The 26,868-nt window shown below is 43.2% G+C and overlaps 1 long non-coding RNA gene across 1 annotated transcript in view; it reads left to right on the top strand.

Moving 5' to 3' along the window:
• Positions 1–26,868, top strand: part of LOC148138772 (uncharacterized) — a 98,250-nt gene that overhangs the window by 6,947 nt on the left and 64,435 nt on the right. The window contains exon 3 of the long non-coding RNA XR_015753776.1: positions 22,599–22,725. This is a non-coding gene — a long non-coding RNA (uncharacterized LOC148138772). The remainder of the gene's footprint in view (positions 1–22,598; positions 22,726–26,868) is intronic.

Here is a 26,868-nt window from a genome sequence, read left to right as displayed (position 1 = left end):
TTCTTCCTCTGACTCTCGTCATAAAATATCTTGTAGCTTTTCCTTACTAGTGTCTGCCAAGGAGGTTTCATGGCCTATTGAGTGCCCCTCATTTTTAAGGACCCCCTTGCACTCTCTATAGTTGTTGAAGGGCTTCACCTGGTTTTATTGCACTGTATTTTCTTTACCAAACTCACAATATCACTTGATCAGTATTCGCTGAACTTGGTGCCTTTGTCATTCACTGTTCATGGTACACGCTGGCCCTGAATTCTCACTGTATCACTTGAAAATACTCCCTCTTTCCAATTGTAGGCTCGACTGCAAATAGTTCCTCTGAGTCTATATTTTTTACATCCTGTCTAATGCTAGTAATAATGATCAGTGATAGTGATAATGAAATGATAAGTAGCATTCCCCAAACTTCTGCATGATCCTTAGCTCTTTCCATCATGACTTCAAAACATACAGAATTATGGTCATTATCCCCAAACACTACCTTATCCTTATCTCTGTCAAAATGTCCAGTACCGACAGCCCACTCTGTCTCTTTAATATCCTCCAGCCCTTAGCAATTGCCCCATCTGTGTACCTTCCTCAAGCCTTTCCATCATATGATATCACTGAAAACTTCTCCAGACCCCACAGCATCCTCCATCCTATCCTGCAGCACCTCACTCCCATGAACCTTCTACCATCCCTATAAACCTCCTTATCTGTATAAACCCCTCCAGCTCCCACAGCCATTCCTGCCCATCCTCCCTTTGTGTAAATTATGAAGCCACGTGACCGTTCCCCAGATCTGTAACCTTGGCCAATCTCTGCAATCTTATCTATCTCTGTGACCTCCTCCCATCACTACTAGCCTTCTTAACTCTGTAACCTCCTGCAGTCACTAAAATCATCCGTGAATGTGTACCATCCTATTGAGGACTGTCACCTCTTCCAGTCCCACCAACTCTCTCTACCTGTAACCTTGGCCAGTCTGCAGAGTCCTTACTAACTCTGCAACCCTCAGTATTGATAACTTCATCCAGTCTCGATAACTGAGAAGAGAGGAATGAGAAGGCTGCAAACCTCTGTTAAGAAGACATGACATCGATACAGATCTGGAGGGGGAATACAGTACAGGCCCACCACACCCACAATCCCCACCCCTACTTTTAAGTTCTGTTGTACTAAAACTTGCTACACCCCAACACTGCACCTATGGCATGTCTTGTGGACCGGTGTCTTCAATAATTTTTAACTCCGATAACAGTTCATATCTCTGTAACCTCCTCCTATCCCAATAGTCACTCCACGTATTTGAAACGTACTGCATTCCAGATTATTATCCCTATCGCTGTAACTTGCTTCAGTGTCAACAACATGCCTTATCTCGGTTGTCTCCAGTTATTGGAGGAGGAGACTGATTCTTGCAGCACGAAAATAGTTCCTTCGATCCAACTAGTCCATGTTGACCAGAGTCCCTGACCGAGTCGCGTTTTCCTGCATTTGACCCAAAACCCTTCAAACCTTCTCCTCTCCATGTTTCTGCCCAAATCTTTTTTACATGTTGTTATTGTACTTTTCTCTACCACCTCGCCATCCTCTGTGTGAAAAATTTTCTCCTCCAATCCCTTTTAAGTCTTTCCCCTCTCGCCTTATATTTATTCCCTCCAGAACATAGAACATGGCAGCACAGTACAGGCCCTTCGGCTCTCGATGTTGCGCCAACCTGTGGAACCAATGTGAAGCCCAAGTAGCCAACACTATTCCATTGTCGTCCATGTGACTATCCAATGACCATTTAAATGCTCTTAAGGTTAGCAGATCAACTCCTGTTGCAGGCAGTTTGTTCCATGCCCCTACTACTCTGAGTAAAGAAACTATCTCTGACATCTGTCATATATCTTTCACCCCTCAATTTAAAGCTATCCCCCCTCAAATTGCCACCTGAGGGAAAAGGCTCTCACTGCCCAATCCATTTCACTTTCTGATTATCTTAATGTCTCAATTAATTCATCTCAAACGTCTTCTCTCGAACAAAAACAGCTTCCAAGTTCCTCATATCACATTCCCTCCATTATCAGGTAACATCCTAGTAAATCTCCACTGAACCCTTTCCAAATCTTACACATCGTTCCTCTAATGGGGTGACCTATCTGCTCTGTAATTTCCTGGCCTATCCCTGCTGCCGTTCTTGAACAAAGGAACCACATTTGCTATCCTCCCGTCATTCGGCATTTCATCCGTGGTCAGCAATGTATTAAATATATCCACCAGGGCCCCAGCAATGTCCTCCCTTACCTCCCAAAGCAGATTGGGATACATTTCATTCAGAGGGAAGGGAGACTTGGAGCCTTCAAGAAATCCTGCAGCGAGATAGGACCACTCACAGTGAACAGAGCAGAGAGCATTTCAGCGATCGATCTTTGGTATGGAGGACATGACATAGATACAGAGTTGAAGGGTGAACACAGAGTGTGATGGTCCCAGGTTCAATCCCCACTCTCTTGTTTACTTTCATCTTTGCTGTATTGAGCCTTCCTATGTCAATATAGGAAGTTAACAGTTATCAATCCAGGCCTGTCCTGTCTTAGTGAGGATCAGTACAACAGAGGGGAAAGCAGGCTTCCCCCAAGTAGATGATTTCAAATCCTGGGATCTTTCTGTTCTATATTTCCCCCGATCACGCTGACTTTTGTCATGGGATGGAGTCATTCAGCAAGGAAACATAGCTTTCGGTCCAACTCATTTGTGCCAGGGCCTTGAATGCTTGTAATTCCCAGAAAAGTTCTTATTTCTGTAACCTTAACCCTGCCCACAATCCCACTATTAATTTGATCCCTACTCCAATACTGATGATTCTTCCTATTTGTAAATTGCTCCAGCCTTGATAACATGCCGAATCTCAATAATCTCATCCTGCACTCAGTCCAATCATCACTATTTCTGTAGTCTTTCACAATAACTACAGTCCACCCTGTCAGTGTCAAATCCTTTTCAGACCCTTTTCCAGTCGCAACAAAACTCCACATCTCTGTTTGCTCCTCCGTGCACCTCTAATGCTCTCACTTTGTGTAGTCAGTACTGTGTGTGAATAACCCTTGGCATGTGGATGGTCAATACTGTGTGAGAATAATCCTGTGGCCAGAGGATGGTCAATACTGTGTGAGAATAATCCTGTGGTCTGCGGTTGGTCAATTCTGTGTGTAAATAATCCCGGGGCCTGAGGATAGTCAATCTGTGTGGGAATAATCCTGCGGCTTGAGAATGTTCAATACTGTGTGTGAATAATCCTGTTGCCTGAGAAAGATCAATACTATGTGAGAATAATTACGTGGCCTGAGGATGATCAATTCTGTGTGTGAATAATCCTTTGGCCTGAGAATGGTCCATACTGTGTGAGAATAATCCTGTGGCCGCATGCTGGTCAAAACTGTGTGTGCATAATCGTGTGGGCTCAATGTTGAATATTGTGTGTGAATACCCCTGTGGCTTGAGATTGGTCAACACAGTTTGTGAATGATCCTCTGGCCTGTGAATAGTCAATACTGTGTGTGAATAACCCTTGGCCTGAGGATGGTCAATACTGTGTGCGAAGAACCATTGGCCAGAGGATGGTCAAAACTTTGTGTAATAAATCCTGTTGCCTGAGGTAGTTCAGTACTGTGTGTGAATAATCCTGTACACTGTGAATACTCAACACAGAGTGTGAATAATCCTGTGGCCTGAGGGCAGTCAATATTGTGTGTAAATAACCCTATGGCCTGTGAATCGTAAATACTGTGTGTGAATAACCATTGGCCTGAGGATGGTCAATACTGTGTGTGAATAATCCTTTGGACTGTAAATGGTCAATGCACAGTGTGAATAATCCTGGCCTGTGGATGGTCAATGCAGTGTGATAATAATCCTGTGGCCTATGCATGGTCAATATTGATTGTAAATAAGCATTTGGCCTGAGGATGACCAATACTGTGTGTGAATAAGACAGTGGCCTGTGAATGGTCAATACTGTGTGTGAATAATCCTGTGGCCTGTGGATCGTCAATACAGTGTGTGAATAATCCTTTGGCCTGAGGATGGACAATACTGTGTGTGAATAAGACAGTGGCCTGTGAATGGTCAATACTGTGTGTGAATAATCCTGTGGCCTGTGAATGGTCAACACTGTGTGAAAATAATCCTGTGGCCTGAGGATGATCAATACTGTGTGGGAATAACCCTTTGGCCTGTGAATGGTCAATGCAGTGTGTGAATAATCCTGTGCACTGTGAATGTTCACTACCATGTGTATGCTCAATACCGTGTGTGAATAATCCTGTGGACTGAGGCCAGTCAATACTGTGTGTCACTAATCCTGTGGCCTGTGAATCATAAATACTGTGTGAATAAGTCTTTGCATAAAGATGGGCAATACTGTGTGTGAATAATAATGTGGACTGTGGATTGTCAATGCTGTGTGATAATAATCCTGTGAGCCGTGGATGGTCAATACTATGTGTTAATAATCCAGTGGCCTGAGGGTAGTCAATACTGTGTGCAAATAATCATGTGGATTGAGAATGGCCAATACTGTGTTGGAATAACCCTTTGGCCTAAGAATAGTCAATACTGTGTGAGAATAATCCAGTGGTCTGAGGATTGTGAATACTGTGTGTGAGTAATCCTGTGACCTGTGTACTGCCAACACTGTGTGTAAATAGTTCTGTGGCCAGAGGATGATCAATACTGTGTTGAATAATCCTCTGGCCTGATGCTGGTCAATAATGTGTGTGAATAATCCTGTGGCCTGAGAAAGATCAATAGTGTGCGGGAATAATCCAGTGGCCTGAAGATGTTCAATGCTGTATGTGAATAATCCTCTGGCCGGAGGATAGTGAATACAATGTGTGAAAAATGGTCAGTAAAGTGTGGGAATAATCCTGTGGCCTGACGATGGTCAATACTTGTGTGAACAATCCTGTGGCTTGAGGATAGTCAATACTAATCATGTGCCCTGTGAATGGTCAAGACAGTGTGTTCGTTAATCCTGTGGCCATATGCTGGTCAATACTGTGTGGGAATAATCCTGTGCCCTGTGACTGGTCAAGACAGTGTGTTCGTTAATCCTGTGTCCGTATGTTGGTCAATACTGTGTGGGAATAATCCTGCTGGCTGAGAATATTGAATATTGTGTGTGAATACTCCTGTGGCCTGAGGTTGGTCAATACAGTGTGTGAATGATACTGTGGCCTGAGCATGATCAATACTGTGTGTGATAATCCTCTGGCCTGTGAATGGTCAATACTGTGTGTGACTAATCCTTGGCATGAGCATGATCAATACGATGTGTGAACAATCCTGTGGCTGTGAATGGTTAATACTGTGTCGGAATAATCCTGTGGCTTGAGGATGTTCAATACTGTGTCAGAGTAATCCTGTGGCCTGAGGATTGACAATACTGTGTGGGAATAATCCTGTGACCTGTTAATTGGTAAAGAGAATGTATTCATTAATCCTGTGGCCTCGGGTTGGTCAATACAGTGTGTGAATGATCTTATGGCCTTAGGATGATCAATACTGTGTGCGAATAATCCTCTGGCCTGTGAATGGTCAATACTGTGTGTGAATAACCCTTGACCTGAGGATGATCAATACTGTGTGTGAGTAATCCTGTGGACGGAGGATGGTCAATACTGTATGGGAATAATCCTGTGGCCTGATGATGTTCAATACTTTGTGAATACCCCTGTGGCCTGAGGATGGATAAAACTGTGTGGTAATAATCCTGTGACCTGTAAATGATCAAGATAGTGTGTGCATTAATCCTGTGGCCGTAGGCTGGTCTATACTTTGTGAATAATCCTGCTGGCTGAGACTATTGAATATTGTGTGTGAATACTCCTGTGGCCTGAGGCTGGTCAATACTATGTGTGAATAATACTCTGGCATGTGAATGGTCATTAGTGTGTGACTATACCTTGGCCTGAGTATGATCAATACTGTGTGAGAATGATCCTGTGGCCTGAGCATGGTCAATAGAGTGTCAGAATAACCCTGTGGCTTGAGGATGTTTAATATAGTGTGTGCATAATCCTCTGGGCTGAGAAAGGTCAATAATGTGTGAGAATAATCCTGTGGCCTGAGGATGTTCAATACTGTGTGTGAAAAGTCCTGTTGCAAGAGGATGGTCAGTACAGGTTGGGAATAATCCTGTGCCCTGAGGATGTTCAAAACTGTATGTGAGTAATCCTGTGGTCTGAGAATGGTCAATACTGCGTGGGAATAATCCTCTGACCTGTAAATGGTCAAGACAGTGTGTTCATTAATCCTGTGGCCATATGCCGGTCAATGCTGTGTGTGAATAATCCTGTTGGCTGAGAATGTTGAATATTGTATGTGAATAATCCTGTGGCCTGAGGTTGGGCAATACAGTGTGCGAATGATCCTGTGGCCTAAGGATCGTCAATACTGTGTGTGAACACTCCTCTGGCCTGAGGATCTTCAATACTGTGTGGGAGTAATCCTGTGGCCTGAGGTTGGTCGATATTATGTGTGAATAATCCTGTGGCCTGAGGATCTTCAATACTGTGTGGGAGTAATCCTGTGGCCTGAGGTTGGTCGATATTATGTGTGAATAATCCTGTGGCCCAAGTGTGGTCATATTCTGTGTGTGAAAAATCCTGTGGACTGAGGATGGTCAATATTGTGTGTGAATAATCCTTTGGACAGTGAATGGTCAATACCATGTGTGCATAATCCTCTGGCCTCTGAATCGTCAGTACTGTGCGTGAGTAATCCTGTCGACTGAGGATGGTCAGTACTGTGTTTGAATAATCCTGAGGCCTCAGGATGTAGAATACTGTGTGTGAATAATCCTCTAGCCTGTGAATGGTCAATGCTGTGTATGAGTAATGCTGTGGACTGTAAATGGTCAATACCGTGTGTGAAGAATCCTATGGTTTTAGGATGGTCCATAATGCATGTGAGTAATCCTGTGGACTGAGGATGGTCAATATAGTGTGTGAATATTCCTATGCACTGTGAATGCTCAATACTGTGTGTGAATAATCCTGTGGCCTGACGTTGGCCAGTTCAGTGTGTGTATAAGTCTGTGTACTGAGAATGATCAATACTGTGTGTGAATAATCCTGTAGCCTGAGAATGATCAATACAGTGTGGGCATAATTCTTTGGCCTGAGAATGGTGAAAAGCGTGTGTAATTAATCCTGTTGCCTGCAGTTGGTCAGTAGTCTGTGTGAACTAGCCTGTGGCCTGTGTCTGTTCAATGCAGTGTGTGAATAATCCTGTCAACTGAGGATGGTCAATATTGTGTGTGAATAATCCTTTGGAATGTGAATTGTCAATACAGTGTGTCAATAATCCTGTGGCCCATGAGTCGTCAATACTGTGTGTGAATAATCCTTTGTCTAAAGATGGGCAATACTTGTGTGAATAATCCTGTGGCCGTACGCTGGTCAACACTGTGTGTGAGTAATCCCGTGGACTGAGGATGGTCAGTAGAGTGTGTGAATGATTCTGTGCACTGTGAATGCTCAATACGTCGTGTGAATAACCCAAAGGCTTGAACGTGGTCAATACTGTGTGGGAATAATCCTGTGGCCTGAGGTTGGTCAATACAGTTAGTGTATAATCCTGTGGGTTAGGGTGATCTATACGGTGTGTGGTAAATCCTGTGGACTGAGAATGATCAACACTGTGGCTAAGTAATCCTGTGGAATGAGGGTGGTCAGTATTGTGTGAGAATAATCCTTTGGAATGTGAATGGTCAATACAGTGTGTGAATAATCCTGTGCACTGTGAATGCTGAATACTGTGTGTGATTAAGCATTTGTCTAAAGATTGTCAATACTGTGTGTGAATGATAATGTGGCCTGTGGATGGTAAATGCTGTGTGTTAATAATCCAGTGGCCTGTGGATGGTCAATACTGTTTGTTAATAATCTGTGGCCTGCGGATGGTCAATTCTGTGTGGGAGTAATCCTGTGGCCTGAAGATGATCAATGATGTGTGTGAAAACTCGTGTGGTCTGAGGATGGTCAATACTGTGTGTGAAAAATGCTGTGGACTGTGAACGGTCAATACTGTGGGAGAGTAATCCTGTGGATGGAGGATTGTCAATACTGTGTGTGAATGATCCTGTGGAATACGAATTGTTAATACAGTGTGTGAATAACCCTTGGCCAAAGAATGGTCAATACTGTGTGTGAATAATCCTTTGAATTGTGAATGGCAAATACACTGTATGAATAATCCTGCGGCCTGAGGATGGTAAATACTGTGTGAATAATCCTGGGGCCTGTGAATTGTCAATACTGTGTCTGAATAGTCCTTTGCCGAAGGATGGGCAATATGGGCAATACTGTGTGTGAATAATAATATGGCCTGTGGATGTTCAATGCTGTGTGATAATAAACCTGTGGGCTGTGGATGGTCAATACTAAGTGTTAATAATCTGTGACCTGTGCATGGTCAACACTGGGTGCAAATAATACTGTGGCCTGTGGATGGACAATACTGTGTGTGAATAATGCTGTGGCCTGAGGATGGTCAATGCTGGATGTGAATAATCCTGTGACCTGCAAATGGTCAATACAGTTTGTTCATTAATTCTGTGTCCGTATGCTAGGCAATACTGTGTGGGAATAATCCTGTCGGTTGAGAATGTTGAATATTGTGTGTGAGTACTCATGTGGCCTGAGGATGGTCAATACTGTGTGTGAATAATCCTGTGGCCTGAGGATGTTTAATACTGTGTAGGACTAATCCTGTGGCTTGAGGATTTTCAATACTGTGTGTGAATAATCCATGGCCTGAGGATGGTCAATACTGTGTGTGAATTAACCTGTGGCCTGAGAATTGCGAATACAGTGTGGGAATAATCCTGTGCACTGTGAATGCTTAATACTGTGTGTGAATAATCCTGTGTACTGAGGGCAGTCAATACTGTGTCGGAATAATCCAATGGCCCGTGAATCATAAATACTGTATGTGAATAACCCTTGGCCTAAGGATGGTCAATTCTGTGTGTGAATAATCCTTTGGACTGTGAATGGTCAATACACTGTATGCATAATCCCGCAGCCTGAGGATGGTCAATAATGTGTTTGAATAATCCTGTGGCCTGTGAATTGTCAATACTGTGTGTCAATAGCCCCTTGCCTAAGGATAGTCGATACTGTGTGAATAATAATGTGGCCTGTGGATGGTCAATGCTGTGTGATAATAATCCTGTGGGCTGTGGATGGTCAATACTATGTGTTAATAATCTGTGACGTGTGCAATGTCAATATTGTTTGCAAATATTACTGTGGCCTGTGAATGGTCAAGACTGTGTGAACAATCTTGTGATTTGAGAATGGTCAATACTGTGTGTGAATAACCCTTGGCCTGAGGTTGGTCAATACTGTGTGTGAACAATCGTGTTGCCTGAGGTTATTCAATACTGTGTGTGAATAATCCTGTGGCCTGAGAATGGTCAATACTGTGTGAAATTAATCCTGTTGCCTGAGGATGATCAGTACTGTGTAGGAATAATCCTGTGGCTTGAGGGTTATCAATACTGAGTATGAATAATCCATGGCCTGAGGATGGTCAATCCTGTGTGGGAATAATCCTGTGACCTGTAAATGGTCAAGACAGTGTGTTCATTAATTCTGTGGCCGTAGGCTGGTCAATATTGAGTGTGAATAATCATGCGACCTGAGGATTGTCAATACTATGTGGGAACAATCCTGTGACTTGTAAATGGTCAAGACAAAGTGTTCATTAATCCTGTGCCATGTGCTTGTCAATACCGTGTGTGAATAATCCTGTGCCCTGTGAATGATCAATACTGTGTGGGAATAACCGTTGGGCTGAAGGATAGTCAATACTGTGTGTGTTAAATATCCTGCTGCCCAAGGATGTTCAATACAGTGAGTGAATAATCCTGTGGCCTGAGAATGGTCCATACTCTGTGGGAATAATCCTGTAGCCTGAAGATGGTCAATACAGTGTGTGAATAATCCTGTGGCCTGAGTGTGGTCATATTCTGTGTGGGGAAATTCCTGTTGACTGAGGACGGTCAATGCTGTGTGGGAATAATCCTGTGGCCTGTGGATGTTCAAGACTCTGTGGGAATCATCCTGTGGCCTGAGGTTGGTCAATACGGTGTGTGAATAGTCCTCTGGCCTGAGAATCATCAATACTATGTGTGAAAACTCCTGTGGACGGAGAATTGTGAATACAGTGTGTAAATAATCCTGTGCACTGTGAATGCTCAATAAAGTGTGTGAATAATCCTATGGCCCGTGAATCGTAAATACTGTGTGTGAATAACCCTTGGCCTAAGGATGGTCAATACTGTGTGTGAATAATCCTTTGGACTGTGAGTGGTCAATACACTGTGTGAATAATGCTGTGGCCTATGAATCATCAATATTGTGTGTGAATAATCCTGTGGCCTGAGGATTGTCAATACTGTGTGTGAATAATCCATGGCCTGAGGATGGTCAATACTATGTGTAAATAATCCTGTTCCTTGAGGATGGTCAATACTGTGTGGCAATAATTGTGCTTAGGCCTTAGGGCGGCACGGTGGCACAGTGGTTAGCACTGCTGCCTCACAGCGCCAGAGACCCGGGTTCAATTCCCGCCTCAGGCGACTAACTGTGTGGAGTCTGCACATTCTCCCCGTGTCTGCGTGGGTTTCCTCCGGGTGCTCCGGTTTCCTCCCACAGTCCAAAGATGTGCAGGTTAGGTGAATTGGCCATGCTAAATTGTCCGTAGTGTTAGGTAAGGGGTAAAGGTAGGGGTATGGGTGGGTTGCGCTTCGGCAGGGCGGTGTGGACTTGTTGGGCCGAAGGGCCTGTTTCCACACTGTAAGTAATCTAATCTAATCTAATCTAATCTAATCTAAAAATCCTGTGACCTGTAAATGGTCAAGAAAGAGTGTTCATTAATCCTGTGGCCGTGTGCTAGTCAATGCTGTGCGTGAATAATCCTGCGCTCTTTGAATGGTCAATACTGTGTGAGAATATTGCTGTGGCCTGAGACGTGTCAATCCTGCGTGGAAATAATCGTGTGACGTGTAAATGACCAAGACAGTGCGTTCATTAATGCTGTGGCCGTATGGTGGTCAATACTGTGTGTGAATAATCCTGTGGACTGAGAATGGTCAATATTGTGTGGGAATAACCGTTGGGCCGAAGAATAGTCAATACTGTGTGTGTTAAATATGCTGCTGCCTGAGGATGTTCAACACAGCGAGTGAATAATCCTGAGGATGGTCAATACAGTGTGTGAAAACTTATGTTGCCTGAGGATGGTCCATACTATGTGCTGAAAATCCTGTGGAATTTGACTGGTCAATACTGTGTATCAATAATCTGTGGACTGTGCATGTTCAATACTGTTTGTTAATAAAACTGTGGCCTGTGGATGGTCAATACTGTGTGTAAATAATCCTATGGCCTGAGGACGGTCAATACTGTGTGTGAGTAATCCTGTGGTCTAAAAATGGTCAATATTGTGTGAAAATAATCCTGTGGCCTGAGAATGGTCAATACTGTGTGTTAATAATACTGTGGCCTGAGGTTGGTCAATAATGTGTGTGAAAAATGCTGTGGATTGTGAATGGTCAATACTGTGTGTGAGTAAGCCTGTGGCCTGAGGATGTTCAATACTGTGTGTGAAAATAATCCTGTGGACTGAGAATGGTCAATACTGTGTGTGAATTAACCAGTGGCCTGAGGTTAGTCAATACTGTGTGTGAATAAACCTGTGGCCTGAGGTTAGTCAATACTGTGTGTGAATAATCCTCTGGCCTGTGAATCATCAATACTGTGTTTGACTAATCCTTAGACTGAGTATGAACAATACTATGTGTGAACAATCCTGTGGACTGTGAATGGTCAATAGTGTACGAGGTAAAAACAATGACTGCAGATGCTGGAAACCAGATTCTGGATCCGTGGTGCTGGAAGAACACAGCAATTCAGGCAGCATCTGAGGACAGGCAAAATCGACGTTTCGGGCAAAAGCCCTTCATCAGTGTGTCAGAGTAATCCTGAACTTGAGGATGTTCAATACTGTGAGAGAATAATCCTGTGCCCTGTGGATTGTCAGTACTGAGTGGCAATATTCCTGTGACCTGTTAATTGGTAAAGAGAATGTGTTCATTAAACCTGTGGCCTCAGGTTGGTCAATACAGTGTGTGAATGATCTTTTGTCCTTAGGATGGTCAATACTGTGTGTGAATGATCTTATGGTCTTAGGATGGTTAATACTGTGTATGAATAACCCTTGACCTGAGGATGATCAATACTGTGTGTGAGTAATCCTGTGGACGGAGGATGGTCTATACTGTGCGTGAATAATAATGTGGCCTGAGGGCAGTCAATACTGTGTGAATAATGCTATGGGCTGTGAATCGTCAGTACTGTGTGTGTATAACCCTTTGCCTAAGGATGGTCAATATTGTGAGTGAATAATCCTGTGGGCAGCGAATAGTCAATGCTGTGTGAGAATAATCCTGTGGCCTGTGGATGGTCAATGCTGTGTGATAATAATTCTTTGTGATGTGGATGGTCAATACTGTGCATCAATAATCTGTGGCCTGTGTATGTTCAATACTGTTTGTACTGAATGGTCAAGGCAATGTGTTTATTAATCCTGTGGCCGTATGTTCGTCAATACTGTGTGGGGAAAACACTGTGGGCTGGGAATGTTGAATATTGTGTATGAATACTCCTGTGGCCTCTGCACTGTCAACACAGTGTGTAAATAATCCTGTGGCCTGAGGCTGCTCAATAATGCGTGTGAATAAATTTGCTACCCGAGGATTGTCAATACTGTGTGTGAATAATCCTGTGGACTGTGAATGGTCAATACTGTGTGTGAGTAATCCTGTAGACGTAGAATTGTCAATAATGTGTATGAATTAACCTGTGGCCTGAGAATTGTGAATACAGTGTGGGAATAATCCTGTGCACTGTGAATGCTCAATACCGTGTGTGAATAATCCTGTGGCCTGATAATGGTCAATACAGAGTGAGAATAATCCTGGTACCTGTGGATGGTCAATACTGTGTAGGAAAAGTCCTGTGGCTTGAGGATTGTCAATACTGTGTGTGAATGATCCAATGGCCTGAGGATGGTGATACTTTGTGTAAATATTCCTCTTCCATGAGGGTGGTCAATACTGTGTGGGAATAATCCTGTGACCTGTAAATGATCAAGACAGTGTGTTCATTACTCCTGTGGCCGTAGGCTGGTCAATACTGTGTGTGAATAATCATGTAGCCTGAGGAATGTGAATTCTATGTTGGAATAATCCTGTGACCTGCAAAAAGTGAAGACTGAGTGTTCATTAATCCTGTGGCCGTGTGCTAGTCAATACTGTGTGTGAATAATCCTGTGCCCTGTGAATGGTCAATACTGTGTGTGAACATTGCTTTGGCCTGAGAATCATCAATACTGCGTGGAAATAATTCTGTGATGTGTAAATGATCAAGACAGTGCGTTCATTAATCCTGTGGCCGTATGGTGGTCAAGACTGTGTGTGAATAACCGTTGGGCCGAAGGATAGTCAATACTGTGTGTGTTAAATATCCTGCTGCCCAAGGATGTTCAATACAGTAAGTGAATAATCCTGTGGCCTGAGAATGGTCCATACATTGTGTGAAAAATTATGTTGCCTGAGGACAGCCATACTGTGTATGAATAATCCTGTGGCCTTAGAATAGTCAATACTGTGTGTGAATAACCTTTGGCCTGAGGATGGTCAATACTGTGTGTGAATAATCCTTTTGACAATGAATGATCAATACCATGTATGCATAATGATCTGGCCTGTGAATCGCCAATACTGTGTGTGAACAATCCTGTAATTTGAGAATTGTCAATACTGTGAGTGAATATTCCTGTAGCCTGATGATGGTCAATACAGTGTGAAAATAATCATTTGCCCTGAGGGTGGTCAATAGCGTTTGTGACGACTCCTGTGGCCTGAGGATGGTCAATACTGGGTACGAATATTTATGTGACCTGTAAATGGTCAAGACAGTGTGTTCATTAATCCTGTGGCCGTATGCTGGTCAATACTATGTGTGAATAATCCTGTGGCCTCAGGATGTTCAATACTGTGTGTGAACAATCTGTGGCTTGAAGATAGTCAGTATTGTGTGGAAGTAATTCTGTGACCATGTAAATGGTTGAGACAGTGTGTTCATTAATCCTGTGGCCGTGTTCCAATCAATACAGTGTGTGAATAATGCTGTGGGCTGGGAATATTGAATATTGTGTGTGAATACTCGTGTGTCCTGAGGATGGTCAGTACTGTGTGTGGATAATCCAGTGGCCTGAGGATTGTGAATACAGTGTGAGAGTAATCCTGTGGCCTGTGAATGTTCAATACCGTGTGTGAAAAATCATGTGGCCTCAGAATGTTCAATACTGCGTGCGAATTATCCTGTGGCCTGAGGATTGTGAATACAGTGTCTGAGTAATCCTGTGGCCTGTGAATTGTGAATACTGTGTGAGTAAACCTGCGGTCTGTATACTGGCAATACTGTGTGTAAATAATCCTATGGTCTGAGGATGATTAATACAGTGTGTGAATAATCCTGTGGCCGTAGGCTGGTCAATACTGTGTGTGAATAATGATGTGGTCTGAGAATTGTCAATACTATGTGGGAATAATCCTGTGACCTGCAAATGTTGAAGACAGAGTGTTCATTAATCCTGTGGCCGTGTGCTAGTCAATGCTGTGCGTGAATAATCCTGTGCTCTTTGAATGGTCAATGCTGTGTGTGAATAATCCTGTGGACTGAGAATGGTCAATACTGTGTGGGAATAATCCTGTGACGTGTACATGACCAAGACAGTGTGTTCATTAATACTGTGGCCGTATGGTGGTCAATACTGTGCGCGAATAATCCTGTGAACTGAGAATGTTCAATACAGTATGTGAATAATCTAGTGGCCTGAGGATTGCCAATACTGTGTGTGAATAATCCTGTGGCTTTAGAATGGTCAATAATGTATGGGAATAATCCTGTGGGCCTGAGAATGGTCAATGCTGTGAGTTAATAATCATGTGGCCTGAGAGTAGTCAATAAAGTGTGGGGAATAATCCAGTGGCCTAAGGATAGTCAATACTGTGTGTGAATAAGGCTGTAGCCTGTGAATGGTCAATACTGTTGTGAATAATCTTGTGGCCGGAGGATGGTTAATACAGTGTGTGAATAATCTTGTGGTCTGATGATGGTCAATACTGAATAATCCTGTGCCCTGAGGATGTTCAATATTGTGTGTGAATAATCCTGTGTCCTGTGATGGTCAATACTGTGTGTGAATTATCCTTGGACAGTGAATGGTCAATACCATGTGAGAATAGTCCTCTGGCCCGTGAATGGTCAATACTGTGTGTGAATAACCCTTGGTCTGAGGATGGTCAATACTGTGTGTGAGCAATCCTGTGGCCTGAGAATGGTCAAAACTATGTGCGATTAATCCTGTTGACTGGGGCTGTTCAATGCTCTGTGTGAACAACAGTCTGTTAACAGTCAATGCTGTGTGTAAATAATGCTGTGAACTGTGAATGATGAATACTGTGTGCGAATAATCCTGCGGCGCGAGGCTGGTCAATATTATTTGTGAACAATCCTGTGGCCTGAGGATGGCCAACACTCTGTGGGAATTATCCCGTGGCCTGAAGATGGTCGGTTCTGTATGGGAATAATCCTTTGGTCTGAGGAAGGTCAAAACTGTGTGTGAATAATCCTGTGCCCGGTGAATGCTGAATACTGTGTGTGAAGAACCCTTGGATGGTCATTACTGTGTGTGAACAATCCTGTGATCTGAGGGTAGTGAGTACTGTCTGTGAACAATCCTGTAGCCTGAGAATGGTCAAAACTGTGTATGAATGAAACTGAGACCTGTAAATGGTCAAGACAGTGTGTTCATTAATCCTGTGGCCTAATGGTGGTCAATACTGTGTTTGAGTAATCCTGTGACCTGAGAATGTTTAATTTTTTTTGAGTATCCCTGTGTACTGAGGATGGTCAATACTGTGTGTAAATAATCCTGGGAACTATGAATGCTCAATACTGTGGGGGAATAATCTTGTGGCCTGAGAATGGTCAATGCTGTGTGTGAATAATCTTGTGGCCTGATGATGGTCAATACTTTGTGAATAATTATGTTGCGTGAGGATGGTCAGTACAGTGTGTGAGTAATCCTGCGGCCTGATGATGGTCAATACCTTGTGAAAATAATCCTGTCGCCTGAGGATCGTCAATACTGTGTGTGAAAAATCCTGTGGCCTGAGGATCGTCAATACTGTGTGTGAAAAATCCTGTGGCTTGAGGTAAGTCAATACTGTATATGAATACTCCTGTGTCCTGATAATGGTCAATACCGTGTGTGAATAATCCTGGTACCTGAGGATGGTCAATAATGTGTGTCACTAATCCTGTGGCCTGTGAATCGTCAATATTGTGTGTGAATAATCCTCCGGCCTGTGAAGTGTCAATATGGTGTGTGAATAATCCTGTGGCATGAGGATGGTCATAACAGTGTGTTCATTACTCCTGGGTCTGTAGGCTGGTCAATACTGTGTGAATTACCCTTGGCCTGAGGATGGTCAATACTTTGTGTGAATAATCCTGTGACCTGTAAACTGACAAGGCAGTAGGTTCAAAACTCCTGTGGAAGTAGGTTGGTCAATACAGTGTGTGAATAATCCTGAGGCCTGAGGATGGAGAATACTTTTATGAATAATTCTGTGGACTGTGGATTGTCAATACTGTGTTTAAATAATCCTGGGAACTATGAATGCTCAATACTGTTTATGAATACTCCTGTGGCCTGAGGTTGGTCAATACTGTGAGTGAATAATCTTGTGGCTGGAGGCTGGTCAATAATGTGTGAAAATAATCCTGTGGCCTGCGGACTGTCAATACTGTGTGTGAATAATCCTGTGACATTAGGGTGGTCTATACTGTGTGTGAATAATTCTTTGCGTGTGGATGGTCAATATTGCGTGTGAATAATCCTGTTGCCTGAGGATGTTCAATAATGTGTGGGAATAATCCTGTGGTCTGTGAACGGTCAATACTGTGTGTGAATTATCCTTGGACAGTGAATGGTCAATACCACGTGTGAATAATCCTCTGGCCTGTGAATCATCAATACTGTGTGTGAATAACTCTTGGCCTGAGGATGGTCAATACTGTGTGTGAACAATCCTGTGGCCTGAGGATGGTCAAAACTATGTGATTAATCCTGTTGTCTGTGGTTGTTCAATACTGTGGATGAAAAATCCTGTGGCCTGTGAATGGTCATTTCTGTTTGTTAATAATACTGTGGCCTGAGGATGGTCAATACTGTGTGTGAATAATCCTGTGCACTGTGACTGCGCAATACTCTGTATGAATAAACCTGTGGCCTGAGAGTAGTCAATAAATTGTGGGAATAATCCAGTGGCCTAAGGATAGTCAATACTGTGTGTGAATAAGGCTGTGGCCTGTGAATGGTCAATACTGTGTGTTAATAATCTGTGGCCTGTGGATGGTCAATACTGTTGTGAATAATCTTGTGGCCGGAGGCTGGCTAATACAGTGTGTGAATAATCTTGAGGTCTGATAATGGTCAATACCGTGAATAATCCTGTGCCCTGAGGATATTCAATATTGTGTGTGAATAGACCTGTGGTCTGTGATGGTCAATACTGTGTGTGAATTATCCTTGGACAGTGAATGGTCAATACCACGTGTGAATAATCCTCTGGCCTGTGAATCGTCAATACTGTGTGTGAATAACCCTTGGCCTGAGGATGGTCAATACTGTGTGTGAACAATCCTGTGGCCTGAGGGTGGTCAAAACTGTGTGCGAAAAATCCTGTGGCCTGTGAACCGTCAATACTGTTTGTTAATAATAGTGTGGCCTGTGGATGGACTATACAAAGTGTTGAATAATCCTGTGCACTGTGAATGCTCAATACTGTGTGTGAATAGTCCTGTGGCCTGAACATGGTCAATACTATGTGTGAATAATCCTGTGCACTGTGAATGCTCAATAATGTGTGTGAATAATACTGTGGACTGTGGATGGACAATACTGTGTGTGAATAATCCTGTTGCCTGAGGATAGTGAGTCCTGTCTGTGAATAATTCTGTGACCTGTAAGTGGTCAAAAAGTTTGTCCATTAATCCTCTGGCCGGAGGATGATCAATACTATGTGTGATTAATCCTGTGTCCTAAGAATGTTGAATATTGTTTGTGAATATTCCTGTGGCCGGAGGTTGGTCAATAATGTGTGTGACTAATCCTGTGGCGTGTGAATCATTAGTACTGTGTGTGAATAACCCTTGCCCTGAGGATGATCAAAACTGTGAGTGAGTAATCCTGTGGCCTCAGAATGATCAATACGATGTGTGATTAATCCTGTTGCCTGAGGTTGTTCAATCCTGCGTGAGAATAATCCTGTTACCTGTGAATGGTCAATGCTTGTGTGAATAATCTTGTGGGCTGTGAATGGTCATTCCTGTGAGTGAATAATCCTGTGGTCTTCGGATGGTCAATACTGTATGTGAGTAATCCTATGGACTGAGGATGGTCAACACGGTGTGCAATTAATCCTTTGGACTGTCAATGGTCAATACTTTGTGTGAATAATCCTGTGGCCTGAGGATGGTCAATATTGTCTGTGAATAATCGTCTGGATTGATGATGGTCAATGATGTGTATGAATAATCCTGTAGCCTGTGAATCGTCAATAGTGTGTGGGAATAAACCTTTGCCTAAGGATAGTCAATACGGAGTGTGAATAATTCTGTGCACTGTGACCACTCAATATTCTGCATGAATAAACATGTGGCCTGAGTGTAGTCAATACTGTGTGGGAATAATCCAGTGGCCTGAGGATAGTCAATTCTGTGCGGGAATAAGGCTGTGGCCATTGAATGGTGTGGTGAAACGGTTAAAAATTATGTCCCAATACATGTGTGAATCTAACCGGAATGGAGGTGTTGCTTAGTCCCGTGTGAATCTTATTACACACCTCCCCGTGTGAATCTTCTTATCTGTATGTAACCAGAATGGAATGTGTTTTTTAGCCTTGCTCTGCTGTTCACATGAATGTTTATATCTGGAAAAGAGTATATCAGCTGGAAAAGTCTCCAGTTCGGTGAGTCTGCTCCGGGGTTACGTTTAACCGCCGAGCGTGGGTTGTTGGCAACCGCTCTACGAGAACTGACGGCTCCCAGTTCCGGTAACATGTAGAGTGAGTATAAGCCAGACCCGGGAGTCTGCTCCGGGGCTACGTTTAACCGCCGAGCGTGGGTTGTTGGCAACCGCTCTACGAGTACTGACGGCTCCCAGTTCCGGTAACATGTAGAGTGAGTATAAGCCAGACCCGTTGTAAGTATGAGACCTGGTTGTGGCGACGCTGCGGGGAATAAAATGCTCATATTCTAGCAGACTCGCCTCTTGGTCGTTTGTTCTGTGTCAGACTACTCTCCTACGAACCTGACCTTGAGAATTTTTTAAAACAAATGGTCACTACTGTGTGTTAATAATCTGTGGCCTGTGCATACTCAATACTGTTTGTTAATAATACTGTATCCTGTGAATGGTCAATACTGTGTGTGAATAATCCTGTGGCCTGAGGGTAGTCAATACTGTGTGTGGGTAAACCTGTGACCTGTAACTGTTCAAGACAGTGTGTTCAAAAATCCTGTGGCCATAGGCTGGTCAATACAGTGTGTGAGAAAACCTGTGACCCGAGGATGGTTAATACTGTGTGTGGATAATCCTGTAGCCTGATAATGATCAATACTGTGTGTGAATAATCCTGTTGCTTGAGGATGTTCAATAATGTGTGTGACTAATCCGGTGGCCTGATGATAGTCAATGCTGTGTGGTAATAAGCCTGTGGCCTGAAAATAGTCAATACTGTGTGGGAATAACCCTGTGCCTTGAGGATATTCAATACTATGTGTGAATAATCCTGAGACCTATGAATGGGCAATACTGTGTGTAAATAATCCTGCAGCCTGAGAATGGTCAATACTGTGTGTTAATAAACTTGTGGCCTGTGAATCGTCAATACTGTGTGTGAGTAATAATGTGGCCTGTGGATGGTCAATGCTGTGTGTTAATAATCTGTGGTCTCTGCATGGCCATTTCTGTTTGTTAATTATACTGTGGCCTGTGCATGGTCAATAGAGTATGAATAATCCTGTGCGCTGTGAATACTGAAAACTGTGTGTGAATAATCCTGTGGCCTGAGGATGGTCAATACTATCTGTGAATAATCCTGTGTCCTGAGGACGGTCAATACAGTGTGTGAATTATCCTCTGGCCTGTAATTCGTAAATACTTTATGTCAATGCTCCTGTGGGCTGAGGATGGTCAATACTGTGTGTGAGTAATCCTATGGCCTGAGGATGGTCAATAGTGTGTACGAAAAATCCTGTGGCCACTGACGTGGATGTGGTTGTGGACTCCCTCCAATGTCACTCCCTACCTCTGCAAACCCCTCCAGCTGCAGCAATCTGTATTGGCTTTGTAACACCGTTCAGGCCCTGGCCACTTTCACCACCTCCAGCATCTTCATCTCTCCCTGTTCCTGTCACGTCATTAAACCCTGACAATGATTCCCGTTCCACCTGCCCCCCTCCTGCGAGCAGACCCTTTGTGATCCCTTTACAACTTACTCTTAAAGCACGCTCTCACTTCTGGATTTTAAGCACTTTTTGCTGATCTGGTTTGCCTCATAATCGAAGATGATCCGTTTTGTCCTGAGTGAGGGACAGGAGTGAGTTTCGTGTTGAGGTTTTGTCTGTTTCGATGGAATGTACTTTTTTTGAGTGATTTACACTGTTCCTTCAAATGTTTTCCACTGTTCATTTACAGACACATGTTCCAGTCTGTTTAGCCTGTTTACCTTGGTGACTTCTCCTGTCAAATTTACGCAATTGGCTATTTTTGTTTTTCATTGTAATTTGTCCTTTCTGTGATTCACTCTAAAACTTTATATTTCTTTAAACTGCAATTTATCACAATTTCCCAGAGGATCTCTCCAGGTGACATTACTCATTCTCTAAGTTTCATCACACAACCATCGATCTCACATAGTTATGTCCCTAGCTAGTTACACAATGTGTTATTCAAAGAAACACTGAAAATAAAATATCTGTACTCCCCTTCCACTATCACTGTTGTCAGTGTGATTGTCCCAAATTATGCAAATATTGATGTTTCCCAAAATTATCACAATATCTTTGTTAAAAAATTCCAATTAATTCCTGTTTAATGCAATGATGTGCAATGAAATGTGGTTCAGTGGCTAAAACTGTTCTACTTTTTCTGTCCTTGGCAAGTAGTAGCCAGAATTTACATTCCGAATCTACTTCTTGATCTGCGGCCAAATGCTTTCTCTGTAATGCCTTTGTTATCCATTATAGTTCTCATTGCGCATTTTGCCTGAGTTTCTGCAAGGTTGTGAGCTATTTAATACTTATGTTCACTTTTTGTTCGCCCTGTAACCACGTCTCCCTGGTGTCTAAATTTCTTTTATCTCTGTGTCAAAAAACAAAGACCTTATTGAAGAGACCTTGTCCATGCAAAAAAAAAAAGACATAATTTACTCTTTCCCACAATGTCCTGTCACATACCTATTCGCTGATGTACAGGTTAAGTTAAACTCTGTCCCTTTCGGTTCCTTTCTGAATGTCTTCAGCCAAATTCCGATGCTTCACATTTTCTCTTTGGATTTGGAAAGCTCCTTTCACCTGAACACTGTCCCTGCATCCTCTCTGTCAGTTTAAAGCGCTGTCCGTAAACCTACCGACATGATTGGCCAGGACACTGCTCCCAGCACGGTTCCAGTGGGTCCATCCTAATGTATTATTTTTTTAAAAATCAGGTATGGGATATGGGTGTCTCTGGCTGACCAGCCTTTCTTGCCCAGCCCTAGCTGCCATTGAGCTGAGTAACTTGCTCAGCCATTTCAGAAGCAAACACTTTGCTGTGGTTATGTAGTGCAGACCATGTTAGGATGGGCAGATGTCCATCTCGGAAGGACAAGTGTTTGGGTTTTTTGGACATCAGCAATGGTGTCATACTTACATGTGGATTGTTAATTGCTATTTTTAAAATTATTGATTTCAAATTCCACCAGTTCTGATGGTGGGATTCAAACCTTTCTCCCCTGTACATTAGCTGAGGTTTTGGATACGTGCTGTAATAATATCACTCCGCCATCACTTCACCTGCTCAATGGTTGCCCATCCCTGAACACTGACACCAGTGCATCATGTAGCTAAACCCGTTCTTCCGACACATTTGTTTGATCTTGATAACTTGCTGCACTCTGGTGATATCACTCAGTCTCACTCCATGTGGTATCCCTCACTGTGTGGGTCTAATTGCTGCCTCTGTCAGTGTCTCTCGCTCAGGATCTCCAGATCCTGAGCCAACAGAATTCTCCACTCCCGAGAGACGCAGCAGCACAGGCCAGGGATGGAAACTGAGATTTTCCAGATCTCTGTGGGACATCGTGCCATTTTCCATGTGTAACCCTCACAGCATCAGTCTAATTTCCCATTCTGTCCATCTCTTTGTCTCCTACACGTACTCAGGAAGGTCCTGACTCAATAGACTTCCCAACTACTGGGTGTCTCGTCAATCATCACATTGAAGATGGTTGGTCAGCCAGAGAGACAAAGGACAGGGAGATCTGGAGCCTTCAATAAATCCTGCAGCAAGGTAAGATCACTCACAGTGCACAGAGCAGAGAGCAATGAGAGGGCTCCAAACATCGGCTAACTAGACATGACATGGATATAGTGCCAGAGGGGAGCACAATACAGACATACCCCAGGCTCAATCACTGCCCATAATGTAAGGTCTGTTGTACTAAGACTAACCACACTGCAACACTGAATCCATGTCATATCTTGGTGACCAATGTCTTCAATAATATTTTAAATCCTATAACAGTTGCTATTTTTGTAACCTCCTCCCTTCCTTATAGTCACTTCACTAATTTGAAACGTACTGCATTCCAGCCTACCATCCCGATCGCTGTAACCTGCTTCAGTGTCTACAACATGTCTTATCTCGGTAGCCTCCTCCTCTTTAACTGGATACAGAGTCGTGTAGCACGGAAACAGGACCTTCACTCCAACTCATCAATGCTGACCATGATTCTTATACTAAACGTGTCGCATTTGCCTGCGTTTGGCCCTTATCTCTTCAAACCTTCTCCTCTCCATGTATCTCCCCAAATGTCTTTTCCATGTTGTAATTGTACACATTTCTCCTATTTCCTCTGGCGGCCCGTTCCATCTATGCACCATCCTCTGTGGAAAATGTTGCCGCTCAGCTCCCTCTTTAAATCCTTGCTCTCTCACCTCCTGTTTATACCCTCTAGCTTTGGACTCACCTACCCTTGGCTTTACACCTTACTGAGGCCCTGCATGGTTTTATAAACCTTTATAAGGTCAATCCGTAGCCTCCTCTGCCTAAGGCAAATATTTAGGACAATGTTACAAATGTCTCCAATTCATATCAAAGCTCTGGACAATGAAGGAAAGTGCATCAAATACTGCTTTCACCACCCTGTCCAACTGCCATGTCACTTCCAAGGAACAATGTAACTGCACCCCTTGGTCTCTCTCTGTTCGACAACACTGTCCAGGGCCAAACCATTAACTGTGTTAGTCCTCCCTGGTTTGTCTCAACAAAACCCAACACCATACGTCAACTGCATCTTTCATTCCTTGGTCCACTGGCCCCATTGTTCAAGAGCCCCTTTGATAACCATATTCACTGCACACGACGCTATTAATTTGATCATCTGCAAACTTACTAACAATGACTCCTATATTCTCAATCAAATCGTTTCTGTAGATGATACATATCAGTGGACCTAGCCCCGATCCTTATAGCACACCGCTGGTCACAGGCCTCCAGTCTGAACAACAATCCCCTTCCACCACCCTCTGTCTCCAACTGTCAAGCCAATTTTGTATCCAGTTGGCTAGCTCTCCCTGATCCCATGTGATCTAACCTTCTGAACCAGTATATCATGCTGAACCCTGTCAAAGGTCCTGCTGACTTTAGTGTAGACAATGTATGGTCACCACTTCAACAAAAGCAAACAAGTCAGTGAGACCTAACTTTGTACGCATAAAACTGTGCTGACTAGCTTTCATCAATCCTTGCCTTTGTAAATGGATGTAACTCCTGCCTGGCAGAATCACTTCCACAACCTACCCATCACTGACAACTAGTCTTTAGTTCCCTAGCATTCCATCACAGCGTTTCTCAAAAAATGGACCAAAACTATATTCTTGTCATAGTTGTACAGCATGGAAACAGACCCTTTCGTTGGTAGAAAACATAATCTCAAACTAAACCCATCCCAGCTGCCTGTTGCTGGCCCATATCCCTCCAAATATTTCCTATTCACGTACTTATCAAAATGTCTGAAAAACGTTGTAATTGTACCCATATCCACCCCTTCCTCAAGAACTTCATTCCACACTCAAACCGCCCTCTGTGTTACAATTTGACCCTTATGTCATTCTTTTGAACATCTCTCTCCTCTAACCTGAAAAATGTGGCCCCTTGTCTTGAGACTCCCCCATCCTGGGGAAAATGCAGCTACCGTTAACTCTATCTATATCTCTCATTATCTTATAAACTTCTATAAGGTCACCTCTCAATCTCCAGGCTCCTGTGAAAAAAGACTCAGCCTATCCTGCCGTTTTTCAGAACTCAAGCCTTCCATACCCAGCAACAACATCCTGGTAAATCTTTTCTGAACCTCCTGCAGCTTAATAATATCCTCCCTATAACTGGGCGACGAGAACTGGACAGAGTGTTGCAGAAGAGGCCTCACCAATATCGGTACAATCTCAACATGACGTCCCAAATCCTACACTCAATGGACTGAGCAATAGTCAGGCATGCCAAGCACTGCCTTATCCATCCTGTGATGCAAGCTCCAAGAATTATGTACCTGAACCCGGAGGTCCCTCTGCTCTAAAACACTAACTGAGGCCCGAACATTACTTGTATAAGCTCTACCTTTGTTTGTTTTACCAAATTTATTACGTTGCATTTATTCAAATTAAATTCCTTCTACAGTTTTTCAGCCCATTCACTCATCAAGATCCCTTTGTAATCTTAGAAAACCTCCTACACTGTCAATTATTCCACCCTCCAATCTTCCAGCCCATCTCACATGGCTGTCAATGGTACAAATACCTTTGCTCGGGGCTCCTCAATTTCTTCCCGAGCATCACCTGTCTTACAGTTGATCAGGTCCTGGGGCTTTCCATAACTTTGTGTTTTAAAGCTTCCAGCACCACCTCTTCTACAACATGCACTCTTTTCAAGTCACAGAGATCTACAGCATGGAAACAAACTCTTCGGTCCCACTCGTGCATGCTGACCAGAAGATCTAAACAAATCCATCTCATTTACCAGCATTTGGCCCATGTACCACTAAACCATTACATTTCATATTCCCATCCAGATACCTTTTAAATGTTGTCATAGTATCAGTATCTGTTACATTCTCTCTCCATTCATTTCATACACGCATCACCTTATGCATGAAAAAACTGTCCCTTCGGTCCCTTTTAAACCTTTCCCCTCTAAACTTAAACTTATGCCCTCTAGGTTTGGACTACCCAACCCCTGGGAAAAGACCTTGAATGTTTACCCTATCCATACCCCTCATGTTTATATAAACTTCTGTCAGGTCACCCCTCAGTCTCCAATGCTCCTGGGAAAATATTCAGCAACAACTCTGGCAACATCTTGTCAATTTTCTCTGAGCACTTTCTAGTTTCACAGCATCATTCCTAGAGCAGGGAGACTGGAATTGCAGAGAACTCCAACTGTGGTCTAACGTATTCCTCTTGTTCCCTGAGTTCCCAGTCTTAGTCCACAGTAAGTTCTGGAGTGAAAAAAATGCTTAGGGTCTTAGCAAATATCCTTCAGTTCCACACATCAATTACCTCATTTGATCTTTAAAGGCCACAATTTTGTCTCGAGTTACTCTTTTACTCTTAATATATTTATACAATCACTTTTGGATTCTCCTTATGCTTCTCTGCCGAGGCTATTTCTTGTACCCTTTCTGCATTCCTGATTTCCACCCACAGTGTATTCCTACAGCCCCTGTGATCCTCAGGGATTCCCTTGATCCAGCTGGCTATACCTGACATGTGCCTCATTTTCCTTGAACAGACCCTCAATAGACAGCCAGTGTTTCCGAGTGCTGTCAGCATTGAGCTGCACACAAACAGGAACATGCTGGCGCTGATCGTTCAATTTATATTTTAAAATATTCTCACTTGCCAGACTTCCCTTTCACTGTAAATAGACTTTGCAATCACCTTTTGAAAGTTCCTGGCTAAAACATTCAAGATTAGTCTAGCCCCATTTTATAACTTGAAATTGTAGACCACGCCTGTCCTTTTACATCGCCATTTTCAAACTAGTAGAACTGTGGTCACTTTGACAAAATGCTTTCCCACTAACGCCTCAGTCCCTTTCCCTACCTTGATTCCCAAGGGGAGGTCAGGTTTTGCCGTTTCTCATTGGGAGATATTTTGGAACACAATTACCAAATTCCTCCCTTGCAAACACTGGCAGTCCCAGTCTAGGTTTGGAAAGTTCAAAAGCCCCTACCACAACAGCCCTATTATTATGATTGATATTTAAGATCTCCCCACATATTTGTTCCTCAGTCTGCCACTCATTATTAGGCGTCAGCAGTACGGTTGTGTCAAAGTGATGACCCATTCTTATTTCTCAGTTCCACTAACATAGCTTCACTGGGCAATCCCACAGGAATATCCTCTCTAAGTACTGCTGTGATGATTCATGCAA

Source organism: Chiloscyllium plagiosum, unplaced genomic scaffold (genome assembly GCF_037043375.1).
Source record: "Chiloscyllium plagiosum isolate Xiang-an unplaced genomic scaffold, Cpla_swu_hap1 HiC_scaffold_39, whole genome shotgun sequence".
NCBI lineage: Eukaryota > Metazoa > Chordata > Chondrichthyes > Orectolobiformes > Hemiscylliidae > Chiloscyllium > Chiloscyllium plagiosum.
This window is presented reverse-complemented; position numbering and strand designations above follow the sequence as displayed.